This window comes from Sapajus apella, unplaced genomic scaffold (assembly GCF_009761245.1).
Source record: "Sapajus apella isolate SASKATOON/1434 unplaced genomic scaffold, GSC_monkey_1.0 scaffold172, whole genome shotgun sequence".
In the NCBI taxonomy this organism is placed as follows: Eukaryota; Metazoa; Chordata; class Mammalia; order Primates; family Cebidae; genus Sapajus; species Sapajus apella.
Window position 1 is genome coordinate 664,979 of NW_022437112.1, and position 26,987 is coordinate 691,965.

The 26,987-nt window shown below is 42.2% G+C and overlaps 1 long non-coding RNA gene across 1 annotated transcript; it reads left to right on the plus strand.

Moving 5' to 3' along the window:
- Positions 1-985: 985 nt before the first annotated feature.
- LOC116542692 lies at positions 986-16,103 on the plus strand. Its single transcript, XR_004265324.1, has 3 exons — positions 986-1,015; positions 6,694-6,697; positions 15,451-16,103. It is a non-coding gene; the product is annotated as an uncharacterized LOC116542692 (long non-coding RNA).
- Positions 16,104-26,987: the final 10,884 nt, after the last annotated feature.

Here is a 26,987-nt window from a genome sequence, read left to right on the forward strand (position 1 = left end):
GGGCAGCTTCTGTCTCTAGCCAGATCCTGGTAACTCCCCAGGAGCTTACTAAGGAACTTGGACATGCAGCCTCTTTCTGGAACCAGGACAGCCATCGCACATTCAGCTGATTCCCTCCATCCCCAGAGCCCAGAAAGCCTTCTGAGCTGCCAAGAGTGCAAATCTTGGTTAGCCCTGTGCTTCCCACAAAATACATACTCCCTGGGAGCAATTCTTTAGATAAGCCATGCACCCAGTTCCCTCATCATTGGCCTCTGATAGTCTATGTCCCTCGTCCCACCCGCAATCCCCAATTCTGTTCTGCTCTTTGCTGTCTCTGCCTCTGAGGCAATTCTTCAGAGGACATTCCATTCCTTGGGTCTCCTCAGTAGTCTTGTTGCATGGTTTACAAACTCCCTACCTCCTACACATTGTAGGAGATAAAAAGTAAGATCTTGTCCTCACCTATTGCAAGGTTAATGGCTGAGACCCTGATAAGAAAACACAGATTAGCCAGAGAAGAGAAAGCATACATATTTATTTAGTATAAATTTTGTGTGATACAGGAGCTTTTAGGATAAAAATCCAAAGACCCAGGGAAAACTATATAGAGAGAGATAGTGTCTGGCTCTGTCTCCCAGGCTAGAGTGCCGTGGTGCAATCCTGGCTCACTACAACTTCCGCTTCCAGGGATCAAATCATCCTCCCACCTCAGCCTTCCGAGTAGCGGAGACTACAGACATGCACCACCTCACCTGGCTAATTTATATATGTATATTTGGTAGAGGCAGGGTGAAATCCTGAGCTCAGGCAATCCACCCTGCATCAGCCTCCCAAAGCATTGGCATTACAGGCGTGAGCCACCATGACCAGCCAGAAAACTATTTTTGTGGGTGGTCACGCGGAAGTGTGATTGGAGGACAACAGGGCATGAACTAATGTGAATAAAGTTGGGGGGAGGGAACTTAGCAAGGGTTGCGTGTTAAGATTCTTCTCTGTGTCTGTGTCTTCAGAGACAAAAATGTTCTTTCTCTCTGTAGATAGGGAGGGCACTTCTTGAATGAAGGTCCTAGGACCTGCTTCAGGGGAAGGCTAGAGAAATTTTCCCAGGTTTCTTGACTTGTTTCAGGGAGCAGAGTGATCAGAGGACGCTTCCTGATGCCTGTGCATCTCCTGAGCTCTTGCTGATGAGTGGCAGGTGGAAAGGCTACCTTGAGCAGAAGAAGAAGGGAGCAGGCGTTCCTAGCAGGAAAGTGGGGTTTGGAACCACCCTGGCAACATGTTTCAGGGGAGAAGGCTGAGGGAAAGGTGAGAGCAGCTTTTCTCCTTCTGCTGTTTATTTTTTTAATGTCAAAATGCTGCATTTTGGGGTAGTGTGTGCTGAACCCCATCAGAGTCTCCCCTTCTGCGTGCATAACGTGTTGGACACACTGGCATCCCGGTTCCACGATTAACCTCCCCAGCCATCCCGATTCCACAGGTCACTTCCAGAACCACTATCTGCCTGTCATCACTCAAGACGCCCAACTCAAGCGGCTCTTCCTGCAATTCCATCTCTCAGTGATCCCCGTGGGACCTGCCATCTGAACCCATGGAAATGCCAGTCCCTGACTCTCCCACTTCCGTTCTATGAATACCTTCTTCAACTTTCTATTTAATTAATTATTTATTTATTTTGAGACAGAGTCTTGCTCTGTCGCCAGGCACCAGGCTGGAGTGCAGCAGCACGATCTCGGCTCACTGCAACCTCTGCCTCCTGGGTTCAAGCAATTCTCCTGCCTCAGCCTCCTGAGTAGCTGGGACTACAGGCGTGTGCCACCACGCCCAGCTAATTTTTTTTAATTGCATTTTAGGTTTTGGGGTACATGTGAAGAACATGCAAGCTTGTTGCATAGGTACACACGTGGCAGTGTGACTTGCTGCCTTCCTCCCCTTCACCTATATCTGGCATTTCTCCCCATGCTATCTCTCCCCAACTCCCCACCCCGCACTGTCCCTCCCCTATTTCCCCCCAACTGACCCCAGTGTGTGATGCTCCCCTCCCTGTGTCCATGTGTTCTCATTGTTCAATAGCCGCCTATGAGTGAGCTAATTTTTGTATTTTTTAGTAGAGATGGGGTTTCACCATGTTGGGCAGGATAGTCTTGATCTCTTGACCTCGTGATCCGCCCACCTTGGCCTCCCAAAGTGCTGGGATCACAAGCATATTTAATTATTTTCTAAGGTGGAAAACTGTGTTTCTAGTTCAACAAGGCTATCTGCCCATATGTGGAATTTGCATCTCCTCTGCACCTCTATTATTTATTTTACTTGATTATTTCTCTTTTTTTTCTTTGAGTCAGAATCTCACTCTGTCACCCAGGCTGGAGTGAGGTGGTGCGATCTCGGCTCACTGCAACCTTGAACTTCTGGGTTCAAACCATTATTCCACCTCAGCTAAAAAGAATTCTCACACCAAAGTGGCATATTGGAGATGACATACTTTGATGCCTTTCAGAGTATTTAGGGAGGTATAACACACACACACACACACACACACACACACACACACACATTTCATATAATTTCATAAAAAACAAATTTATGCAATTATATTTGTCATTATATTCATTGATGCAGAGACACATCCATCTTTTGAGACTTAAATAAGTAACCTAGAAAAGAAGTCAGAAAATTTTGTGCAAAAAGCCAAATCTGACTCACAGCTTGTTTGTGTAAATAAAGTTTTATTTAAACACAGTCATACCTACATGTTTATATATTGTGCATGACTGCTTTTGCAGTACAACGATGGAGTTATATAGTTGCAACAGAGACTGAATGGCCCACAAAGCCAAAAGCATTTACTATTTGGCCCTTTGCTAAAAGCATTTGCCAATCCCTGAACTAGAAGATTAAATGGAAGTGGTATCTGAAACTCTAAGCAACAATACGTAAATAAAACCATGGAGGAAAAGACAAGAACCTTGAATGACACATTTGGGAGAATAGTGATGTGATACTGATACACCACAGTGTGCCTAATAATGGAACACATCCAGGAGAAAGAATGATGAAACAAGAAATAGAGTAAAAACTCCCTGAGGCCAAAACACTTAAATAACTATTGTTCCTAGCATATGCTCTCGAATCCTTACCAGAGAAGTAATATACAAATGGACGATGACTAGACCATATATAAAGACAGAGGTCTAACCTATAAGCTGCAGTAACTCATACATACATGTTATATGTTACATGTAACACATACATGTCATGCATGTCATATGTCACATATACATGTCATACATGTCATGTTACATACAACATATTTTATATTTATGTTACATATATTTATACATGTTATATGTTATATATACTATAATAAGTTATAATTACATAACATTAAAATATAGATTACATTTATATATAATATTTTTACATAATATATATTATATATTTTTATATAAAATATATTTTACATATAATATTTTATCTATATAATATATATTATATTATATTATTATTTTGTATTATATATGTATAATTTGTATACATATAAACTGCAATATATATGTCGCAGTTTAATCTAGACTAAACAAATTTATAAAGACAGCAAGAACAATGGTCACCACCCAAATGCCCATCATGGATAGACTGGAGAAAGAAAATGTGGTAAATACACATTGTGAAAACTATGCACTCGTGAAAAGGAACGAGATCATGTCCTTTGCAGGGACATGGATGGAGCTGGAAGCCATTATCCTCAGCAAATAACACAGGAACAGAAAACCAAATACCACATGTTCTCACTGATAAGTGGGAGGTGAAGAATGAGAACACATGGTCACAGGGAGGGGAGCGTCACACACTGGACCCGTTTGCGGGGGCAGGAGGTGGGAGACTATCAGAAAAAAGAGCTAATACGTGCTGGGCTTCATACCTAGGTGATTAATTGATCTGGGCGGCAAACCAGCATGGCACACCTTTACAAATGTAACAAACCTGCACACGCTGTACATGTACCCTGCAGCTTGAAATGAAAATTTAATTGACATTAAAAGAATCTGCTGGGTACTGTGGCTCACGCCTGTAATCCCAGCACTTTAGGAGGCCAAGGTGGGTGGATTACGTGAGGCTAGGAGTTCGAGACCAGCCTGACCAACATAGAGAAACCCCGGCAAAAATAGCCGGGCATGGTGGTGCATGTCTGTAATCCCAGCCACTCAGGAGGCTGACGCAGGAGAATCACTTGAACCCGGGAGGTGGAGGTTGCAGTGAGCTGAGATCGGGCCATTGCACTGCAGCCTACACTACAAGAGCGAAACTCCATCAAAAAAAACAACAAAAGCATTTACTATCTTGATAATCTGATCATAAAGTTGAAAAGTTGTACATCAAACCATCATAAGTTGGAAACCATCTGTATATATGTATGTATACACACTTTCATTACTAAAATATTGCAGTTGGCTGGGTGTGGTGGCTCACGCCTATAATCCTAGCACTTTGGAAGGCCGAGGTGGGTGGATCATCTGAGGTCGGGAGTTCAAGTCCAGCCTGACCTACATGGAGAAACACTGTTTCTACTAAAAATACCAAAAAAAAAAAAAAAAAAATAGCCAGGCATGGTGGCAGGTGCCTGTAATTCCAGCTACTAGGGACACAGGCAAAAGAATTGCTTGAACCCAGGAGGCAGAGGTTACAGGGAGCCAAGATCACACCACTGCACTGCAGCTGGGTGACAGAGCAAAACTCCGTCTAATAAAAAATTATGTATACGTAATACATATTTCATGTATTTTATATATTTACTTTATATATATTATATACTTATTTACCTATTTTATACATGTATAAATGTATATATACATATATGCATAACATGTTCATGTCATGAGTGTTATGTCACATATAACATACATGTCATGTTATATGTATTGCATATACATGTCATACATGTTATGTGCACCACATATACACGTCATACATGTTCTATGCATCACATGAATGTCATACATGGTATGTGTAGCATGTCACAGATGTCACACGTTATATGTCACACAAAACATGCCTGTCATACATGTATGCCATGTCACATATGACGTGATACATGTATGACATATATTGTGTGTCGTGTGTGTTATGTGTGACATGGCATGTACACATATGCCACATATACATGTATGTTACGTGTCACATATACATGCATGTCACTTAGCATATGACATGTTTGTCCTGTGTGTCATATGTTACATATAACATTCATGCCATACATGTTATTTGTTGCATGTGTGTCATGCATATTATATGTTGCATGTAGCATATTTTATATTTTATGTTGCATATAACATATATTTTGTATATAACATATAACATTTTATACATGTTATATGTTATATATACTATAATATATTATAATTATATAACATTAAAATATAGATTACATTTTATATATAATATTTTTACATGACTTTCTAGGCACTCAGCTGGGAGCAGGGAAACCTAAAACAGGTATAGCTACCGTTTCACCTTGAGCTCCTCCCAGATAAATATCTCAGCTGCACACAGGCTCCACGGTGGGCACCCAGGCTTGAACCCGGGAGGCGGAAGTTGGAGGTTGCAGTGAGCCGAGATCGCACCACTGCCCTCCAGCCTGGGCGACATAGCAAGACTCTGTCTCAAGAAGAAACAGACAAAAGGAGTTCTCAGAGCTCAGCACTTGGCATGGCGAAGATTTTAGAGAATGCTTGATAAACATGACGAGTGGTCAATTCATGATTCTCTGAGTGAAATGACCCCATTTCCTTCCCTAATTAGGGCAACGTGTTGGGTTAGGTCCCTGTACTGGGTTGAACCGTGCTCACCCCCCGCCCCCACAAAAGAACCGTGCTCACCCCCAACCCCCCTCCCAGAACCTCAGAGTGTGTCCTTATTTGTAAGTAGGGTCTTTGTGCATGTGATATAATGAAGGATCTCAACATGTGATCATCTTGCATTTAACTAGGGTCCTAAATCCACTCATAGGCATCCTTCTAGGAGACAGAGACACACAGGAGAAGGCCACGTGGAGACGGAGACTGAGGCAGAGGCTGGAGTGATGGAGCCGTAAGGCCAGGGATGCTGGAGCCCCCAGGAGCTGGAGAGGCAGGAAGCATCCTCCACTAGACCCTCCAGAGGGAACTGGATACAACTGAAGTGGATTGAACTATGGTACTTCCCAAGATATATTCATATTCTAACCCAAGAACCTGTGAATGGAGGGGGAGACTGCAGTGATAGGGCTGCAAGCCCAGGGATGCTGGAGCCCCCAGAAGCTGGAGAGGCAGGAAGCATCCTCCCCTAGACCCTCCCGAGGGAACCAAACACAATTGCAAAGGTTTGAATGATGATCCCCAAAAGATATATCCATGTCCTAATGCCCAGAACCTGCGAACTGGACCTGATTTGAAAATAAGGTGTTTGCAGATGTAATTAGTTAAGGATGTGGAGATGAGGCCACCCTGGAGTAGGATGGGCCTCTTCTGTCTCTTAGAGGGACAGGTGCACCCTACTGTTTAACTCTCTACCTAATTGCATTGCCAAGTTCTGGAAGGCATCTCACTGTAGCCCCTTACAAATGCTGACTATACACACGTTTATTCTGCAATAAACTTTAATTTAGAAAAAAAAAAACTCTTTATCTGTCTATCAGACAGGTGTCTATGTGCCACATTTTCTTTATCTGTCTATCAGGCAGGTGACCTTGTAAGAGACAGAAGAGTAGACGCAGCAAGCCCTGTAGCAACCAGCCCAAAATGTCCAGGACTTGATCGATAACTATGAGCTTCCCTAATTCTTCCCCTACTTCCAACTCAGGACCAAGCAGAGAAACCCAAATGTGCCCCCTAAACAGTCACAAAGGATGTCTCGCTTCTAGTGAGCCTCCAACTGCCTCCAATCAGAACACACCTTAGTTTTCCCTTTTTCCGCCTATAAAGCTTCCCCATGGCTCTGCTGGCCTTTGAATCTCTGCCAGACATGAGTGATGATGGCTGATTCCTTTGCTGCAGTAAGCTCTGAATAAAAACCTTGCTTGTTTTCATGTGGGTGGTCTTCATTTATTTCCACACCCTCATCTCTAAATTCATCATTACCTGATCACTGTTGCCTGCCTCGGCAGTACCTGCTGCACGCCAGCCAATGCTAATCAATTTTAGTTCCCCAATATCTGCTATCTTTTGCCAATGATCCAAGGCACTGGGGCATCCTCCTGCTAGAAACTCCAAGCAGGAACCCCACCTTCCTGCTAAGAACTCCTACTCTCTTCTTCTTTTGCTCAAGGTAACTTTTCCACTTGTCACTCATTGGCAAGGGCTCAGCAGGTGCACAGGCATCAGGAAGCTTCCTCTGATCACTCTGTTGCCTTAAGACCACATCGAAGTCATCTGTCCCCATGCAACCTGTCCCAGGGATAGCCAATGCCCACTAACTTCTCAGCCCTTTCTTCTAGTATGAAGCTCATGAAAGTTGAATCCATCCTGGGCTTCACTGGACTGACAATGACAAGCACAGTGCCAAGAATATCCTGGCTCATCAGAATGCACTTACAGATGAATTACTCTGCAAATGTGCAAGGTTCCTTTTTGGTTACCAAAGTGATGATTCTGCCATGAATCTGTGTAACGTGGAGTTTCACAAAGGGGGTTGCACAAATAGGAGAGGCTACCTATGATTTGTACACTTTCTGTTTACCCCTGTAAAGAGAGGAGCTTTGCTATGTCAGTTGGAACTTTGCTTCTGGGTTGAAAATCCTTGATTTATGGATTGGGATGATGTAGTCATCTTTGTCCATTTGTTTGTGTCTATTAAGGACAGAGGTGCAAGTTCATTTTGCTCAAAGCCAAAGTCCTTTTTCTTCTCTTAGTCCATTTAGGCTGCTATAAGAAAACACCTAAGACTGGATGGCTTATCAGTAACACATTTGTCATGCACAGCAGCTCTGGAGGCTGGAGATCCAAGATCAAGGCGTAGCAGATTCTATGTCTGGTAAGAACTCATTTCCTGGTTCATAGACGGTGCCTTCTCGCTGTGTCTTCACATGGTGGAAGGGGCGAGGGAGCTCTCTAGGGTCTCTTTTATAAGGGCCGTCATCTCATTCATGAGGCTCCACCCTCACAAACTCATCACTTCCCAAAGGCCCCACCTCATAAAACCATCACCTGGAATGGAAGGATTTCAACACATGCATTTTGTGAAGACACAGACCTTCAGTCTGTAACACACCTTGTAGAAGTTTTTTTTCCCTTTTACATCTCAATTAGGAATTGAATAGCTATCTACTGTAAACTGGTATACAAAACATACAAACACACACACAGTTATTTCGTCATTTAAAAAATGGTCTTATAGCAGATACGTGTCTGTTTGCCTGAAAACCATGTGTACATTGCTGGTTCTTATGGATTTTTACAAAATAGCAGCAGAGAGGACAGAAGTGACAGATGTTATTTCCCAGTATTCCAAATATTCTTCTTCTCTGTGTTCTTTTCCCACTATGTTTTAGATGAATGCATTAAAAATGCTTATTATTTTAAAAAATAGCTATGTGCAGTGCACCCCTGTAATTCCAGCTACTCTGGAAGCTGGGGCTGGAGGATTGCTTGAGCCCAGGTGTTTGAATCCAGCTTGGTCAACATAGCAAGATCCGGTCTCTACATGAATAAATAAATAAATAAATAAATAAATAAAATAAAATACACACTGCATGAAAGAGCAAGAACAAAGGTAAACCTTTCCATCTCTTTACATTCCTGTAACTTAAGTTATAACAACATATGTCATTTCACTGGAAAAACGTTTAGTGCATCTGTTAACATATAATTTTAACATAAAAGACATTATATTACAGATACTCTTTGGAACTACTTTGCTATCATCTTTTCATTTGATCATGTAAATAAATACCTTGTCCTTTTTCACAGCTATATAATATGCTGTTGTATATATTGATTCTAGGTGATTTGTCCAATCTCTCACTGACACATATTCACATTATTTTTCTTTACTATAATGTTATCAACAACATTACAATAAATATAATTGCACCCACAACTGAAAGTATTTCCTTAGATTACATTCCTAAATATGCAATGTGCTTAGTCCAAGGCTGCACATTCAGAATGCTGGCCTTAGTGTTGCCTGCAACAGATCCCGATTTACACCATAGTGAGTCCCTGAAACTGCCTTCATTTTCATGTTCACATCCACGTTGGTCGTTGGGAAAACAAGGTTGAGAGGCTTTGTGGAATTCTTGGACTAGGTGATTCTTAACCCTGAATGAATTACTACAGAAGCCATGACATTGTACTTTCCCTCTTCCCCATGTGTGTCTGAAATACACAGATACATGGCTGTAAATTATATGAGCCTGACATTTTACAACTTAAGGTCCTCTGTTCATTTTAAAGGTTGGCATGCCTAAGACGTTGAGTTTGAGACTGCCTTTACAATTTTTTTTTGAGCTGTAAAAACTTCTTCTAAATAGAAACCCAAAGTCTAGTATTTTATGAGTGGATATATATATATATATCAGTGACTTCCCTAGGCATGAAAAGAGGACGTAATTGCATGTAATTGTGTCTCTCCATGGGGGAAGAAGACGTCTGGCTTCTCCCTGACTTCTGACACACTATTAACTGCCCCTTCTTGAGCAACTACTGTTGAGTCCTATACAGCAGACTTCCCATTGAACGAGGATGTCTAACACGTTATAAATGGCTGCATAGGTAAAGCCACATTTAAAAAAAGCCTGTAAGTAAAACAAAAATATTATTCACACAAAACACAAGTGTGAATAAGAAAGAATAAAGATTTGTTTTTCCAAGTGTCCCATCCACTGAGATCCTACCTTCTGGGTGGTTAGAATAGCAATGGGCTCCATAAGCAGTCCCTATAGAGCATGTAAACTCATAGGGGTCTTCTGTTTTTTCCCACACAGTAAACCAGTGTTCAACTCACAGCTTTAAAATAAGGTCTGTAATGAGAAAATTACAAAGAAGCAAAATGAATGTCTTTGATTCACATAGAGGGTGACTGCAGGACGGTTTTTCTCTGAGATCGCCCCTGCTTAAGGCCTTGGGAACCCACCGCTTGCACCAGGGTGTCCTGGATGAGAGACGTGGAGTCAAAAGAGATTATTTTGGAGCTTTAAGATTTGATGACTGCCCTGCTGAGTTTCAGACTGGCATGGGGCCTGTACCTCCTTTCTTTTGGCAGATTTCTCCCTCTTGAAATGGGAGTATTTACCCAATGCCTATACTCCCATTTTATCTTGGAAGTAACTAACTTGTTTTTGATTTTACAAACTCATAGGCAGATGGAAATTGCCTTCTTTCATATGAGACTATGGACTGTGGACTTTTGAATTAATACTGGAATGAGTTAAGACTTTGGGGGACTCTTGGTAAGACATGATTGTATTTTGCAGTGTGAGAAGAACATGATATTTGGAGAGGCCAGGGATGGAATGATGTGATTTGAACCTGTGTCCCCACCCAAATCTCGTGTTGAATTGTAATCCTCAATGTTGGAGGTGGGGCCTGGTGGAAAGTGATTGAATCGTGGAGGTGGTTTCTAATGGTTTAGCACCATCCTTCTAGTGCTGTTCTAGTGATAGAGTGCTCGTGAAGTCTTGCAGTTTAAAAGTATATGGCATCTCCCTGCCTCTCTCTTCCTCTTGCTCCAGCCATGTAAGACACCTGCTTCCCCTTCTGCCATGATTTTAAGTTTTCTGAGGCCTCCCGAGAAGCAAAAGCCACCATGCTTCCTGTATACCCTGCAGAACCATGAGCCAATTAAACCTATTTGCTTTATAATTTAGCCAGTCTCAGATATTTATTTATAATGGTATGAGAACAGGCTAATACATTTCCCTTGGATAAGACCTCCAGTCATCCATTAACGAACACTGAGATTGATTTCATATCTTCGCTATTGTGAATGGTGCTGTGATAAACACAGGTGTGTGGGGATCTTTCTGATATGATTTCTTTTCCTTTGGGTAAACACTCAGTAGTGAGGTTGCTGGATCATATGATAATAGAGCTTCATGTACTATTTTAGTTCTCTGTTTCAAGGTGAAACACTGGTACCTGTATGACAGCTATGAAAGCACAAAGTTCACAAAGGTATAAATATGTGAAAAGTATTCCCCTCTCCCCTTCTAGAAGTGGTCAAATGGGAGGTCATGGAAATCTCTTTTGCTTTTATTTTTTGGGGATGGAGTTTCTCTCTTGTTGCCCAGGCTGGAGTGCAGTGGCGTGATCTTGGTTCACGGCAATCTCTGCCTCTCGGGTTCAAGCAATTCTACTGCCTCAGCCTCCTGAGTAGTTGGGATTACAGGCACCCACCACCACACCCAGCTAAATTTTTTTTCTATTTTTAGTAGAGTCAGGGCTTCACCATGTTGACCAGGGATTACTGGTCGAACTCCTGACCTCAGGTGATTCATCTGCCTCGGCCTCCCAAAGTGCTGGTATTACAAGCATGAGCCACCGCACCCAGGCAGTTTTTCATTCTTGAATGATAATCTCTGAAATTTTACACAAGATATCTGTATTTATTTGCCAATCTATTTTTAAGCAGGATGTTTTGACTTTCAAATCTGAAATATAAGACATTCATTTCCCATTCATCTCCCTCTTCATCTTCCTTCTCCAAATAGTTAATTGTATATCTTGTTTTCAACTATTCCAGTTACATCTATTGATTTTGCAAAAGATACCTAAGCTTATTTTTCATGTTCCACAAGTTTTATACTGTTTTCAGCAAAACACCACGGAGTAGAGTGGAAAATTTCAGTAAATTTCAATCACAGTGGAGTCTTCAGATGCCAATAATAATTTCATCAGCATAGTCTCTCACCTGGCCAACAAATGTTTCATATTATATATTTTGCCTTTACTGGCTCTCATTTTAAATTGTATTTTGTTCAGCACCAAAATAATCTTGGTGTTTTAATGTCAAATGTCTTCAATTAGACTTCAAAGCTGGTTCCATTCAATCAAACCTACTAATCACACCAAACATCTGTTCCTTTCCTGATTTATTCAGTCTCTAACCCCACAAAACACTCACAGAAACTTCATGCTTCCCCCCCCCAAAAAAAAGACTTCCTTTAACTCTTTTCAGAAAAATAAAATAAAAAGCTACACCCTAACATCAGGGGTTCTGACAAAAACTTTGCTTCTTCAACTTTTATTTTATACCATTCGACATCCACTTTGGAAGATTGAAAGAAAAAGAAATGAATCAAATTTGCACTGCTTTCTTTGTTTTATTTTTGCTTTTTTTTAAGTGTGAACCTTATGGCTTTGAAACCACTATTTCCGGTGGGAAAACAGAAGCAAAATAAAAAGAATAATAAAACGGAAAAATGTCTCTTCCAGAAAAAACACTGTTTGTGGTATGTGTGTGACTGTCTGTGTGTGTGACTGTGTGTGTGTGTTTACCAGGATCCCACGTTTTGTAACCCGCGGAAGACGCCAGCAATTTCTGCTTGGAGCTGCTTTCCACTGTGCCCTCTACAGACACTGAACACTCTCTGCTCCTTTTCTCCCCTATGAATGCTCGTCACACCTGGGGCTGGGTTGAGAGTCTTTATTTTTGTTCCCTCCTGATAGCCTCAGACTATCACAGATGCTGGGAGACTTTGATCTGCTGAATCCTGTTCCTCCCAGGAAGCCACTGGGGTCTGCATAAACACCCCTATGACCTCCGCAGCTCCTGTCCCACTGAGCTGTCCATGAGGCGTCCAGGGGGTCAGTGGGTCAGCTCCCCTGTGTGCATGGTGTGGGGGAGGGGAGCCAGACATCCCCTTCAGTCCCCTTTAGCTCTTAGTGAGCTCTGTAGCTACAACTAGAAACCAAGTTGATGCTAGGCAGATTAACAAAGGAAAATATGGACCATGGGAATCTTGCCAAGAGTGATGTTCAAAGAGGTGACCAAACCAAGATGCTTTTATACTTTTCAGACAAAGAATGACAAATTTGAGAATAAATGAAAAACAAAGGGGATCTGGCTAGGGACAGTGAATTTCTGGGAGTCACAAGGAGATATATAGGAGGGGTTAAACTAGTGGAAAACTGTTACTTTGGGAAGTGCATTTGTTGAGGTCCACTGCAGGTCGCAAAACCCAGTCTCTGGTGATGAGAGCTATTTTCTCACGCTGGTATGGAGAGGAGTCCCCTCCCAGAAGAATCTTTATGGTTGCTGCCTGCAGGAAGAGACTGGTTGGCTAGCCCTTTCTGAAACTACAATTTCTCCAGTGTTTTTGACTCAAAATACGCAAGATACCAATCCGGCATATTTTGGGAAGGCATGTCCTTCACTCCTTCAACAGCCCAAATAGGCAATCATATCCTAGGGTATGTGTGAGCTACCCTGGTGATGTCTACAAATCTCAATGTCTAGAAGAAATGGGAACTGTCTGCAGACTTTAATGTAAAAGAAGAGGTGGGCAGGAGAGAGAGAGAGACAGAGAGAGAGAGAGACAGACAGAAAAAGAGAGAGAGAATAAGAAAAATGAGAGACAGGTAGAAGAGAGAGGGAAAACAGGAAGGAGAGAGAGGAAGAGAAGAGAGAAAGAGAAGGAGAAGAAAAAAGGAGAAGAAAGGAGGAAGAGGAGGAGATGGGGAAGAAAAGGAGGAGAGAGATAGGAGAAAGAAAGAGTAAGAAAGACAGAAAGGAGAGAGAGGAGAATATGAGAAACGCAGTGTGAAACAGAGCGAGAAGAGAGAGGGTAGGAAGGAGAGAGAGAGAGAGAGAGAGAGAGAGAGAGAGAGAGAGAGAGAGACCGACCAAGGGGAAAAGAGAAGAAGAAGAGAGAGAGAAGAAACAAAGTAAGGAGAGACAAGGAAGGAAGACAGGTAGAGAAAAGAGAGAGACAAAGGAAGCGGGGGGAAGGAAGAGGGGGTCAAAGTGTATAGAGAGAGAGAGAGAGAGAGAAGGAAAGAGCGACAGAGAAAGAAAAGGAGAGAGAGAGAGAGAGCTCACACAAGCACCTGGGGTAGCTATACTTAAAAAGCCAACAGGTCCAGGACTAGAGGCAGAAAACAAATCCCCATACTCTATTAGGTACACGTATTTTTCTCTTCCCTAAAACGTTATTATTTTTCTCACCCCTGACTCATAGGAATGTCAATGAAAAGAGTCAAACTCTGTAAAATATTTGAAGAGATTTATTTTGAACAAATATCGTTACAGGAAAGGGGTCCAGGAAACAGACCCCAAAAGAGGATTCTTAGATCTGTCACAAGAAATAATTCAGGGCAAGTCCACAGAGTAAAGTGAAAGCAAGTTTATTAGGAAAGTAAAGGAACAAAAGAACAGCTACGCCCATAGACAGAGCAGCCCTGAGGGCGGCTGGTTGACCATTTTTATGTTATTTCTTGTTGATATGCTAAACAAGGGGTTGATTATTCCAATCTCCTCTTTTTAGACCGTATAGCGTAATTACCTGATGTTGCCAAGGCATTTGCAAAGTGTCATGGCGCTGGTGAGTGTGTAGCAGGGAGGATGATCAGACATCACTCTACTCGCCATCTTGAGTATCTCAGTCTCATTCTACCCCCAAGGCACCACAGAAACTAGAATCCCTCCTCCCCCAGGTGGGTCCTAGACACGAGACCCCCTTTTCTCCAAAGCCAGGCGTAAAACCTAAAAATATGACTCAAATTCCCTCCACCCGCTTTTCCTTGTAAAAACTGGCCATGAAGAAATGATCTGAGGGCCAGGCACACTGGCTTATGCCTGTAATTCCTGCACTTTGGGAGGCTGGGGTAGGAGGATCCCTTGAGTCCACGAGTTTGAGACCAACATGGGACATTTCCTGTTTCTTCCATGTAAAATACAAACTTTCTGTTCCTCCCCAGTGCAGGACGCACTTCCTATGTCTCCCCTGTGAAGGACACACTTCCTGTCATTCGCCTAAGAGAGATACACTTCCTGTTCTCCCCTGTGCAGAACACACTTTCTGTTTCTCTTCTGTAAAAAACCACATTTCTTCTTTTTTCCCTATGCAGCACACATTTCCTGTTTCTTGTCTGTGCAGGACGCGCTTCTTGTGACTCCCTTGTGCAGGAGAAATTTCCTGGTTTATCCTCTGTGCAGGCACTTCCTGTTCCTGCCCTGTGCAAGACACACGTCCTATGTCTCCCCTTGCAGGACACACTTCCTATTCCTCCCCTGTGGGACATACACTTTCTGATATTTCCCTGCGCAGGACAGACTTCTTGTAACTCTCCTGAGATAGGCACACTTCCTGTTCTTCCCCTATACAAGACACACTTCTTGTGTCTTTCCTTTGAAGGACGCACTTCCTGTTACTCTCCTGAGAGAGACACAATTCTTGTTCCCGCCTTGTACAGGACACACTTCTGTGTCTCCCCTGTGAAGGATACACTTTCTGTTCCTCCTCTGTGCAGAACTCATTTTTATTTCTCTTCTGTGAAGGACACACTTCCTGTTTCTTCTCTGTGCAGGACACACTTCCTGTTACTCTCCTTAGACAGACACACTTCTTGTGTCTCTCCTGTGCAGGATACACGTCCTATTTCTCCCCTGTGAAGGACACACTTTCTGTTTATCCTTTGTGCAGGACACACTTCCTGATCCTCCCCTGTACAGGACACACATCCTATGTCTACCTATTGCAGGACACACTACTGGTGTCTCCCCTGTGCATAGTACACTTCCTGTTATTCTCCTGAGAGACACACTTCCTGTTCCTTCCCTGCACAGGACACACTTCCTGTGTCTCCCCTTGCAGAACACACTATCTGTTCCTTCTCTGAGGAGCATACAGTTTCTGTTCTTTCACTGTGCAGTTCAGACTTCTTGTTATTCTCCTGAGACAGACACACTTCCTGTTTTGTCCCTGTGCGGGACACATTTCCTCTGTCTTACCTGTGAAGGATGTATTTCCTGTTACTCTCCTGAGAGAGACACAATTCTTGTTCCTGCCTTGTGCAGGACACACTTCCTGTTAATCTCCTTAGACACACTTCCTTTGTCTTTCCTGTGCAGGACACACTTCATGTTTCTCCCCTATGAAAGACACATCTGTTTATCCTCTGTGCAAGAAACACTTTCTGTTCCTCCCCTGTGCAGAACCCACGCCCTGTATCTCCCCTGTGCATAACCCAGTTCCTGTTTCTCCACTATGCAGCACACACTTGCTGTTTCTTCTCTGTGCAATACACACGTCCTGTGTGTCTCCTTTGCAGGACACATTTTCTGCCCTGTCCAATACACACTTTCTGTTTCTATCCTGTGCATGACACACCTCCTGTTACATTCCTGAGATAGCCACACTTCCTGCTCTTCCCCCGTGCAAGAAACACTTCCAGTGTTTCCCCTGTGCATGACATACTTTCTGTTACTGTCCTGTACAGAACACACTTCCTGTATCTCCCTTGTGCATGACAAACTTTCTGTTACTCTCCTCAGAGAGACACTTTTCCTGTACTTCCCTATGCAGGACACATCCCCCGTTTGCCTTGTATGATGAACACACTTCCTGATTTTTCTCTGTGAAAGGCACACTTCCTGTTTCTCCCCTGTGAAGAGCACACTTCCTGTGTTTCCCCTTGCAGGACACGCTTCTTGTTTCTATCCCCCACAGCACACACTTTCTGTTTCTGTCGTGTGCAAGACATACTTGTTACTCTCCTGAGACAGACACCCATCCGGCTCTTCCCCTGTGCATGACGCACTTCTGTCCTATGCAAGACATACTTCCTGTTTCTTCCCTGTGAAGGACATACTTCCTCATCTCCCCTGTGCAGGACACACTTCCTGTGTCTCCCCTGTGCAGAACACATTTTCTTTTCCTCTCTTGTGCAAGACATACTTGTTACTCTTCTGAGAAGGACACACTTCCTGCTGTTCCTCTATGCATGACACAGTTCTGGTGTCCCCCCTGTGCACAACACATTCTTTGTGTCTCCCCTTGGCAGAGCACACTTCCTGTGTCTCCGCATTACAGTACAGACTTTCTGTTCCTGTCCTGTGCAAGACACACTCCTTGTTACTTTTCTGAGAAAGACACACTCTGTGTTCTTCCCTTGTGCATGACACACTTCTTGCGTCTCTCCTGTGCATTACACACTTCTTGTTCTTGTCCTGTGCAAGACCACTTCTTGCTACTCTCCTAAGACACACTTCCTGTTATTCCCCTGTGCATGAGACACTTTTTGTGTCTCCATTGTGCATGACACACTTCCTGTTTCTCCCCTGTGAAGGACACACTTTCTGTTCCTGTCCTGTGCAGGACACACTTCTTATTACTGTCCTGAGACAGACACATTTCTTTTTTTTTTTTTTTGGTTGTTGTTGCTGTTTTTAGATTTCTCTGCCACTCAGGCTGGAGTGCAGTAGTGCAATCTTGGTTCACTGGAACCTCCACTTTCTGGATTCAAGAGATTCTCCTACATCAGTCTCCTGAGTAGCTGGGATTACAGGCGTGTACCACCACGCCTGGCTAATTTTTGTATTTTAGTAGAGATGGTGTTTCACCATTTGGTTAGGCTAGTCTCGAACTCCAGACCTCATGATCTGCCTGCTTTAGACTTCCAAAGTGTTTGGATTACAGGCGTGAGCCTCCACGCCGGGCCCATACACACTTCTTGCTCTTCCTCTGTGCAGGACACACTTCCTGTTACTCTCCTGAGACAGACGTACTTCCTGTCTTCCTCTGTGCAGGACACACTTCCTGTGTTTCTCCTGTGCTGGACACATTTCCTGCTACTCTCCTAAGACAGACATATTTTCTGTTCCTCCCCTGTGCAAGACACACTTTCTATTCTTCCCCTGTGTAGTACACACTTCCTGTTTTTCTTCTGTGAAGGACACGCCTCTTCTTTCAGCTCTGTGAATGACACACTTTCTGTGCCTCCCCTATGCAGCACACACTTTCTATTGCTCCTCTGTGTAGGACACACTTCCTGCTTCTTTTCTGTGAAGAACACGCTTCTTGTGTCTCCCCTGTACAGGACACATCTTCTGTTTATCCTCTGTACAGGACACACTTCCTGTTTCTTTTCTGTGCAGAACACACTTCTTGTGTCTCCCCTGTACAGGACACACCTTCTGTTTATCCTCTGTGCAGGACACACTTTTTGTTCGTCCCCTGTGTGAGACATACTTCCTGTGTCTCCTTTTAGCAGGACACACTTCCTGTTCTTCCCTTGTGAAGCACACACTTTCTGTTCTTCCCCTGTGTAGGCCACACTTCTTGTTAATCTCCCAAGGCTGACACACTTCCAGTTCCTCCCCTGTGCAGGACTCATTTCCTGTTTCTCCCCTGTGCAGGACAAACTTCCTGTTCCTCCCCTGTGTGAGACACACTTCCTGTGTCTCTTCTTTGCAGGACACACTCCCTGTTCCTACCCTGTGCAGCACACACTTTCTATTTCTATCCTGTGCAGGACACACTTCTTGTTACTCTTCTGAGACAGACATACTTCCTTTTTCACCCTTGTCTTTTTCTTTTTTCTCTGTCCTTTCTTTCCTTCTATTTTTTCTTTTTTTCTGCTTTCTTTCTTTGTCTCCTTCTTTCCTTCCATTCTTTTTCTCTTTCTTTCTTTCTTTTTTTCTCCCTTTCCTTTCTTTGTTTTTTTTTTTTTTGCTTGTTTCTTTCTTTCTTTTCTTTGTTTCTTTCTTTTCTTTGCTCCTCCTCCTCCTGCTCCTTCTTCTTCTTCCTGCTCCTCTTCTTCTTTTGTAGAGTCAGGGTCTCACTATGTTGCCCAGGCTGATCTTGAACTCCTGGGCTCAAACAATCCTCCTGCCTTGGCCTCCCAAAGTGCTGGCATTATATAGGTGGGAGCAAACGTGCCTGGCCCATCCTTTTTATCAATATTTGTAGCCACAGATAATTATTTCAAAACAATTAAGTAATATTTCTCTTAAAAAAATGTTTGTCTTCCTTCTCCACCTCCCCAAATATGCACATAGTTTCCTGTTAAGATCCACTCAGAGTGGTTGGCAAAATATTAAGGGAATAATTAGGGAAGTTATAGGATAATAGTCTCAAACCTTTTGGAAGGCCGAAAGATTTTTATTAAATAATGGGACAGGCTGAAGGCAGCTGGTCCTTATCTTAGAGCATTAGGTCATAGGGTGAAGATTAGGGATAACAGAAACTTCCCCAGTTAAGTCTGTTTACCCCACATTCCTTTGTCTCTAACTGTTTACTCATGTAAACTTTATGCCAGATGGCCCTCTTGGGGAGGTCGAAGGGGGATTACCCATTAAGGGCGTTTACTTTGGGCCCTGGAACCAAAAGCTTTTATCATTTGTAAAACCACTATTTTAACCATGTTAATTATCCACAAGCATGTTGACTTAGAACCTCTGTTACTAAATCTATACTGAATAAATGCAAGAAGAAACAGCTAGCAAGGGGTTGGGTAACTGCAATCGCCCTCTGAGAACAGCTGATGACTTCCCTAGCCCATTTGATCACTGTGCTGTGTGTTTGGGTGTATTTATTCACCCGCCACTGAGTCAGGGTCTGCAGAACAGACCTCCACAGGTGGTATCAACGTCTCAGTTTCCTACGGCGTGTGAATTTCCATTGCAATGCTACATTCCCAAACAAATATATTTTCTTTTACAGAGTCTTTCTCTGTTATTTAGGGTGACACCAGTTTATTTCAACACACTTAAATATTAAACCTTTAGACATTTTTGTTTTCAATTGATGGCTTCATTTAAATCAGCATAACCTGTTTGTCAGGAAATCCTGGTTAACAACTGTAGAAATCTATAAAGGTGGTGTTTGTAAGTTTTATTGCCAATGTAAAATGAGGAAACTGAGGCAAGTATGAGAAAATGAGAAGCCAATTTATTCAGCTCCCGGGCGAGGTTCTGTGGTACAGGAAGGGGCCAAAGAAGTCGCACCTGGCTGTTTAGGTCATGGGGTTTTATGGGAAGGGAAGGCGATTGATTGGCTACTGGGGAAACAAAGCAAAGGCAATTTTATTGGCTGTCAGGAAGCAGGAAGTGCCTGAAACTAGTTGCTATTAGTAGGCGGGTGGGACTTTGGGTAAGTGGGTCTTGATTGGCTGTTGGGGAAACAAAGTGAAGGCAATCTTATTGGCTATTAAGAAGCAGGAAATGCCTGGAGCTAGTGGTTATGGGTAGGCGGGTGGGACCTTGGGTAAGCAGGCCTTCCGGGGGCATACAGAGCAGACTGCTACTGGACAGGGTCTGATGGGGCTTCCTTTAAAAAATTTTTCTGCAGGGTTTATCAACAGTGGGCTGGGGGTTGAATGCATAATTTAGTGCTGAATGTGGGCTTGGGTCTGGTATGCAGAGGTGGGTGCGGGGAAGCCCTGCGGCAAGGCCAGGTAATGAGCTTGGGTGATGACGCAGTTATCAGGGGCGGAGAGAGATGGATGTGTCCATTTAACCCTCTGTGAGGCAGCCGGCCTTACAGTGTTCAAAGTTATTAATAAAGTTAAGAAAATGTCCAAGAATGATTGACTTTTACACACTTTGGTAAAAGAAAACTCTCCAGAAAAAAAAAGTTTTAAGACATTTTGTTGCCTATTTGATGTGTGTGTCTCAATACTGATTCTTTTGCATAATAAAGTTTAATTCTTAACTAATAAAAGTGGAAAGAATTATCATGGGATTTATCAACATACTGTGCTGGGATTTTTTTCTGTCTTTACAGCATTTAGATGATAAGAAGCTTAAAGAAACCAACAAAAATAAATGTCTCTCTTTTGTAAGTGATTAAAGAAAAACCACACGCACCATGATGATATGATTTAAAGCATTTGGAACCTACAATTCATACTGGATCATTAATCCACTCGCAATGAATATGAACAAGGTCATTTTTTTTTAGGATGAGATTAATGAGCTGGAAAAGAAATGACTTTGAGGCCAGAGTACAATTCAATCAATCTAATTAGAAAAGTTTTGAAACAACTTTTATTTCTAGTCTTTGGAGACTAACAGGATGACTTGCATGGATTTCCTGGCTAAAATGTTGGCAGTGCAGGGGATCTGGATAGCAGAAATGACAGAATCTAAGAGCACATTAGTTAACAGTCTTTAGTATTGAAACCCCAGTCTGTGTTGAGAATCCAAAATGGTAATCATGTATGCATTTTAGCACTGTTGTTTTCTACCCTCACTCTCAGCAATGCCCAGAGGTTACCCTCATGCCTTTGGGTAGTTTCTTATTCCCATTTTTATTTTTCCCACCCACCCTTCATCTCCTGTTGCCTATGAAAGCATTTGGTGGCCAGGGTCTTGTTCAACATTAGACGCCAGAAGTGGGAAATTGCAAAACAGCTGATGTAGCTGTTTTCTGTTGGTCTTTGCATCCACATTTACATTATCGTCACACAGCAACTTACCTTGGTTGTCTGCATATTATAAGGACCACCTCCAAGCTAACAACGTTCTTTGCTTTATTTTGAATCTGTCTTCACCATCTATAATTTTTTGGCATACTATGGCTATTTCGATTAAGTGGATGCTCCTTTTTGCTATCCTATACCAGTATTTTTCTTCCGCATTTTTTCCCTTTATTTTTTGTTTTGTTGGGAGTCTCCCTCTGTCACCCAGGCTCACTGTCACATTGTCTTACCAATCTCAGGTTATCCTCCCACTTCCGCCTCCCGAGTATCTGAGACCACAGGTGTGTGCCACCATGCCCAGCTAAGTTTTTTGCATTTTCTTGTAGAGATAGTGTTTCACCATGTTGCCCAGGCTGGTCTCAAACTCCTGGGCTCAAGCGATCTTCTTGCCTCAGCCTCCCAAAGTTCTGGGATTACAGGCACGAGCTACCACGCAAGGCCTGCATTTTTTCATTCTAGCCCTTCCTTTTACTGAAGTGTCCACCCTACTCCTGTTGCGTTTGTGTGAATGTGTGTGTGTGTGTGTGTGTGTGTGTGTTGTACTTCCTGCATAAATATCTTCTCTCTGAACTTATTCTTCCTTCCTGTCTCTGGTACCTCACTTTTGCCCAAAAAACTAGAATTTCTCCATAGAAGTTACATTTTCCCCATAGAAACTAGAATTTCTTTATTTTTCAAAGTGGATCATAGAATTAAGAATCTCTTTACTTCATGACCAGCCATAAGACCTAAAAATATTACTGTAGCTCCCCACTGCCTTTCTGGGTAAAAACTAGGTCATCTCCGTATTTCTTTTAAACCCAAATGAACTTGGTAGAAGTTGACTCAAGTGCATGGTTACTGTAATATTAATTTGGTAAAATTTTCATAGAAACACAACTGATCACAGCAGCAAGTCTCCACCTTTCACTCTCCTTAGTTATAGTTAGATGTTGCATTTCCATCTTTGTGTATTTGCAGCAAAGAGGTTATATGAATTTGGAATATAAGTGCAGGCTAGGAAGAGGTGTCACCAGTCATTGACTCTGAGAAAGGTCCCTACAGACCCTGTCTGAAAAGCATTTGAATAAAGAGGATTCTGTATCCAGAATTCCAGTGTGAATTCATGCATCCAACACAATCCAGGGAAAGAGAGACCCAGGGAGTCCCTTGGAGCTTCTCAGTGGCATCTCAATACTTTGTGTTTTATGTTAAGTAGAGTTTCACAAGACCCACAATCTTTCATGGTTTTTCCTTGATTTGCCCAATAAGAAATTTGCAATAAAATTCACATTAAGATGTCAAAGGGAAAGGAAATAATTACTTACCAGTATTCTACCAAACGAAAAACCAGAACTGCTCTTGTGTATCCAGGTAACCCAGGTAGACTATTTCGCTTACTAAATTAGGTCCTCTCTTGTTTGATTTCTCTTACTACTAACTCTGTCTATATGAGGCGTTTCTCCAAAATTATTTTGGTCTCCTTCTTCACTTGCCCATCAAATATGCAATAAAACAGAAGATCAGTGATAATAAAACATGAATTGTTTATAGGAATGTCCTTTTCCTTATTCCTCAAAGAGATGATCACTCATAAGAACATTTGTCTATCTATCTATCTATCTATCGAGACAGGGGCTTACTCTGTGACCCAGACTGGAGTGCAGTGGTGCAATCTTGACTTACTGCAACCTCTGCCTCTGGGGTTCAAGTGATTCTCTTGCCTCAGCCTCTCAAGTAGCTGAGATTACAGACGCACACCACCACGCCTGGCTAATTTTTGTATTTTTAGTAGAGACAGTGTTTTGCCATGTTGGCCAGGCTGGTCTTGAACTCCTGACCTCAAGTGATCTGCCCATTTCGGCCTCCCAAAGTAGTGGGATTACAGGTGTGAGCCACCATGCCCAGCCTGCTCATAAAAACATTTCTTGTGTAGGAAATCTCAACTTGATGGTGGCTTCAGCCTGTCAAATGGCACCTGGATAGAAATAAATGAAACAAACCTAAGGTCAAAGTCAAGATCAAAGTATTCTGATGGTCAATAGCAGACTCAGAGTTTTCAAAACAAATATAGAGTAAACAGCAGAGGGCTCAAAAGTAAGGAAGCTCACATGCATACTCTGCCTGAATTTGGATTCTCTGAGCTGTACTGTAACGTAAGGAGGTGAACGCTTTATTCACAAAAATGTTAACAACTAAATTAGGTAAGATATACACAATGTCTGACACACAGTAATTATTTAAACATTATTATGGCTAAAAAATAATGTTTTCTTTCCAAAAGAAATAATTCAGATTTTCATTTTTTAAAGTTAACTATCTGCTGCATGCTTTCAATTATATTATGTTCTGGAAAGGACAAAACTATGTAGACAATAAGATCAGTTGTTGATATGGGTTGGTGGAGGAGGGATATAAATAGGTGGAGCACAGAGGATTTTAGGGAAAGTGAAACTGTACTGTGTGATAGTGTAGTGTGGGATGCATGTCATGGATTTGTCAACACTCTCAGAATGCACAACACCAACCGTGAACTTAAACTGTCGACTTTGGGTCATGATGATGTGTCAGCGTAGGCCCATGGATTGTAGCAAATGCACCACTCTAGTGAGGGATGTTGACTCTGGTGGAGGCTGTGCCTGTCTGGGAGCATGGAGTATGTGGATACTCTCTGTACTTTCCACTCGATTTTGCTGTGAACCTAAAACTGCTCTAAAAATAAAGGTCTATTAAAAATAATAATACGGTGGCTGGGCACAGTGTCTCACTCCTGTAATCCCAGCACTTTAAGGGGGCTGATGTGAGCGGATCACCTGAGGTCAGGAGTTCAAGCTGAGCCTGGCCAACATGGCGAAACCCTGTCTCTAATAAAAATAGAAAAAATTAGCCACGTGGGGTGGTGTGTGCCTGTAGTCCCAGCTACCTGGGAAGCTGAGACACAAGAATCACTTGAACCCAGGAGGCAGAGGTGGAAGTGAGCGAAGGTCACGCCATTGCACTCCAGTCTGGGTGGCAGAATGACCCTACATCTCAAAATAATAATAATAAAAATATGGCGGGAGGATTGCTTGATGCTCATAGTTTAAGACCAGCCTTGGCAAGATGATGAGACCCCATCTCTACATAAAATAGAAAAATTTGCTGGGCATGGTGACGTGCACCTGTACTCCCAGCTACTCAGGCAGCTAAGGTGGAAGGATTCCTTGAGCTTAGGAGGTCGAGATTTCAGCGAGGTCATGATCACAACACTACTCTCCATCCTGGGAAACAAAGCAAGATCTCATCATGAAAAATAAATTACTACTACTAATAATAATAATAATAAACACCTACATGCTTGATGGAAACTGATGTATATTAAAAATTCTTCACCAGGCATGGTGGCTCATGCCTGTAATCCTAGCACTTTAGGAGGCTTAGGTAGACAGATTGCTTGAGCCCATAAGTTCAAGACCAGCCTGGGCAACATGGCAAAACCTCATCTCTAACTTAAAAAAAAAAAAAAAAAAAAAAAAACTACAAAAAATATTGGTGGGTTGTGGTGGTGGCATGTGCCTGGAGTCCCAGGTACTTGGGAGGCTGAGGTGGGAGGATCAGCTGAGCCTGGGAGGTGGAGCTTGCAGTGATCCAAGATCACACTACTGCCCTCCAGCCTGGGTGACAGAGCCAGACCCTGTCTCAAGACAGAAAAAAAAATCCATGTCTTAAATCATATGGCAATCAACACCAGGGATTAACATCATTAATTTCAAATTCTTTGTTGATTCATTCCACAAATTCTTGATGTCTGTTGTATGATAAACCAACTCTAAGTGTAACAAATACAAGATTAAAAAAAAATTCTCAATATTTTCATCTGAAAAAGAAAGCTATAAAGTAAGTCAACACCTCTTTTAAAAAATCACTTAAATTTTTGAGTAAATTGCTATTTGTGCAAATTGAGCTGTGTCGGCCGCTCAATCCTGGCTCACTCAAAGTGATGTCCGTGTGAAACAAAGCCTTCCTGTATTTGAATATGTACACTGCAGTCTGATTGACATGCAGATGATATTGTGAAGAACAGTGCCCATGATGTAACAGGGTATCTCAGAGGTGCAGGGAGGCGGGAGGATGTGTTGAAGATCACATGTTCACCGAGCTTTAAAGCTGAGATTAAAGTGCAGGTCTGACTGGCTTGCAAGTCCTGTTGTTTGTGCTGCCTCGGATATTATCAAACTGCTCTTTTCTCAAGGTTGGGTCAAGGTCGGACAGAGGCAAGCAGGAGTTTTAAACGTTGGGTCAAGGTTGGACAAGCAGGAGCTTTAATCCTCTCTCTCCATCCCTGCATGCTCTGGTGAGCCAGAAAGAACTGTGCAGAACCCACAGGCAAGGGCTGCCTTGGGTAGGACTGAAGTTACACAGAGCATCGATGCAGCCAGAAGACTTGCAACGGTGGCTATCACCTGCTCTCCCGCCTCGTCCCAATCCACAGTGTTGACAGCTTGCACATTCTTAGTTTGAGTGCTAACCTGCAGATGTCTCTTGGATTGGGAGCTGGGACTGCGTCTCCTAGTGGTAAACAGAGCACCTCACTGCTGAGAACGAGGAGGTCTCAGTGTGAGGAATAAGGGAATGAAAATCAAGGGACCCTCTCCTGTATCTGAGAAGGGCTTTGACTAGCACTGTTTCAGGGGCATATGGAGAATTTAGGGTCAATAAATTCTGTTATTTATCCTGTTGTCCAGACCATTTATTCTTTCTATTTCTATGTTTTTATGTATGTATGTATCTATCTATCTATCATCTATGTATGTATGTATCTATCATCTCTGTGTGTATGTATGAATCTATCATCTATATGTGTATGTATCTATCATCTATGTCTGTATGTATGTATGTATCTATCATCTATGTGTGTATGTATGTATCTATTATCTACGTGTGTGTATGTATCTATCATCTATGTGTGCATGTGTGTATATATCATCTATGTGTGTATGTATGTATCTATCTATCATCTATGTGTGTATGTATGAATCTATCTATCATCTATATGTGTATGTATCTATCATCTATGTCTGCATGTATCTATTTATCATCTATGTGTGTATGTATGTATCATCTATGTGTGTATGTATCATCTATGTGCGTATGTATGTATCTATCATCTATGTGTGTATGTATGTATCTATCAATGTGTGTATGTATGTATGTATCATCTATGTGTGTATGTATGTATGTATCTATCATCTATGTGTATATGTATGTATGTATCATCTATGCGTGTATGTATGTATGTATCTATCATCTATGTATGTATCATCTATGCGTGTATGTATGTATGTATCTATCATCTATGTATGTATCATCTATGCGTGTATGTATGTATGTATCTATCATCTATGTGTGTATGTATGTTCTCTCATCCACATCTGTATGTATGTATCTATCATCTATGTGTGTATGTATCTATCATCTATGTGTGTATGTATGTATGTATGTATCTATCATCTATGTGTGTATGTATGTATGTATCATCCATGTGTGTATGTATGTATCTATCATCCACGTCTGTATGTATGTATCTATCATCTATGTGTGTATGTAGCTATCATCTATGTGTGTATGTATGTATGTATCTATCATCTATGTGTG